The sequence below is a fragment of the Nicotiana attenuata genome, unplaced genomic scaffold (assembly GCF_001879085.1).
Source record: "Nicotiana attenuata strain UT unplaced genomic scaffold, NIATTr2, whole genome shotgun sequence".
Lineage (NCBI taxonomy): Eukaryota > Viridiplantae > Streptophyta > Magnoliopsida > Solanales > Solanaceae > Nicotiana > Nicotiana attenuata.
Window position 1 is genome coordinate 59511 of NW_017673231.1, and position 2614 is coordinate 62124.

A 2614-nucleotide genomic window follows, 5' to 3' on the forward strand; every position below is an offset into this window, starting at 1 on the left:
AATCATGTCATGCGTATGTGTCCACAATTAATAACGCTTTGTTATTATTAAGAAAGATTAGTCGAAGTTGCGCGAACGCATACTCCGATTTTGTTTTTAAGATCGCAATTATGTCACGCGAACGTGTACACAACCACGATGGTATATTAAACGTGCCTAAAGCCAGCTACGGATATTCATGTATTATTCTTAAGCTATTTGAGATTGTTGTGATGCCAAATTTATGGACAAGATATTATTGGGGGAGTAAATAGGCTAGCTAACATGATCTATTACTTGGCCAGTTGGCCTAAATTCCTTATAGTTCAAGACCCACCTTATGGCCCATTCTTATTCTTTGCCAAGAAAGAACTCAATTTTCCATCTACCCAATTAAAAGCATTTATTCAAGAACCAAGAGTACATACATCACAATCGAAATAAAACTAATTAAAACAATTTAAATAAAAACTAAGACATGCTACTCAAACAACGTAGAATCACAAATCAACCAATACGCGCACCAAGCTATCATAACACAATAAAATGAGAATGAAAATTGAGAAATGGACCTTTTATTGATGAACAAAGCTGAAAATTGCAAATCAATCGGGTTAAACGAAGCAACAATCCTTGGACCGAAACACCAAAATCGCGAACCGGAACCCCGGACCTTCAATACAACAAGATCCTTGGCACGGTCCGCACCAATTAATTTACCTTCAAGATTCTTTTGCACTCTTTCTGCAGCGAGAATATTAACACGTGTAACTACTTCCCCATGACTTGGGTTTCTAGAAGGGAGTTACCAATCACATGGTAATTAGTAACAATGTGGCCTTCATTGTCCCAAATTTCCCCTGAACCATTTCCTTCAGGAATCTCGACTGCACCAGTAACATTAAGCGTAGGTCTCAAGGTTACATCAAATATATTGACAATACAGTAGGTATTCTTGTCAAAGAGCTCGACAACTCTTTCCTCGGAAGGGAACAATGCTCACATATTTCCTTCTCCAATTCCTCTCTTTCCCGTTTTTCAGTGTGTGTGCGCGCGTTTTACGGCGAGTTCGTCCTGGCTTGGTGAGAGGAGGAGAATCCGGCGAGTTCTGGTGGTAAGGGTTGATGGTTCTCTTCTGAGTCTTTTTGATTTTTTGAAGATGAAGGAGAAGGGTCCGAAAATGGCCGAAGCTTGGGCGTTCTCAGCTCTTAGGTCTTAGGATTTGTTTTTGTTCCAGAGCAAAGGCCCAAACGGCTGGTTCATCTCTAGGGTTCCACCATTTTTGTTTTTAGGTTTTTTTTGGTTGTAAAGAAGAAGAAGAGAAAACAGCCGTGTGTGTAGGGTTTTTGATTTCTAAGGACTGAAGAAGAAGCTTAGGTTTTGAGTTTCACGGTTGGTCCAGCTTCAAGAGGAAGTTTTTGGGGTGAAGTCTGTTGTTTTCATGGAGAGGACGGAGTTCAAGGGGGGGGGGGGGGTCTCTTGTAAAACGGCTGATGGCTCCTCTCTATCATAGAAACGGCGGATCTCTTTAGGTCTTAGGGTTTTTCTTTTATTTTGTTCAAAATAAGAGTCTAGAAGGGTCCCTAGGGTTAGCTTAATGGATATTGGGTATTGGGCTTAATGGGCTAATCCGAATTGGGTCCTAAAATTGGGCTCTAAGACTCTTAAAATTGTGGTCCAACACCTTAGTTAACTCCTTTTAATAAAAGATAAAAATACTACACAATGCAAAAACTAATTCTAATTAATTAAATTAAACTATATTAAAACATGAAACTATTATTTTTTTTTTGTATTTTCAAGATTATATAAAGATAAAAATAAGGTACTATTTTTGTATTTTTTTTAATTTTGTGAAAGGTACATAAAATAAAATATTTTTGTAATTTTCATTTTTGTGACGAAATAAAGTAAAAGTGTCAAAATTAGGTTAAATAACTAAATTAGACCTAAACTAAGTATTTAAATGCTAAAATATGTAAAATCTTGGGGAGGGTAAAAAATTACATGTCTACAGCTGGCCCTCTTTGACCGGAAACAAGAAGAGTTTTCAGATAAAGAACGACGAGACAAGTTTTTTGACCCGACCCTTATTCAGAGAGACCAAAAACTAAGAGGAAGGAGAATGTGATCGAGCCCTGGTATCTGAGCTGCCTACATATCCTTGGCTATAAAAGAATCATGCCACATGTAGTTCAGAAGTAGGAACAGTGATGAAGTATACCGAGGTGGAGAGCCGATTGAGGTGCCGTTCCATCGAGGTTCCGGTCTGCGGTCCTGTTATTACATCAAAATAAACAAAAATGAAAAAGACTAACTAAGCCTGTCAACTATGAGTTACAAGATTCCTACCTGTAAGTCTTCTAAAGCTTGATCTTGAGTCTTAAATGGTTCTTCATGCAGACTATAGATTTGAACCTTGACACTTGCTAGCTGCAAGTGCTAGTTCATTCTTCTTCAGCTTTTTCGGATCTAGACCGGACATGTAACGCTCGTGACTTCAACCACGTCTTGAGCAGTTCACATCTTTTTCTGCTTCTGCATTTTGGATTCACTTCTTTTTCCTTTCTTTTATTCTGGATTGATACTACTTCTATTGGTCATCTCAGACTGTTGATTCGCCTTCTTACCGCGA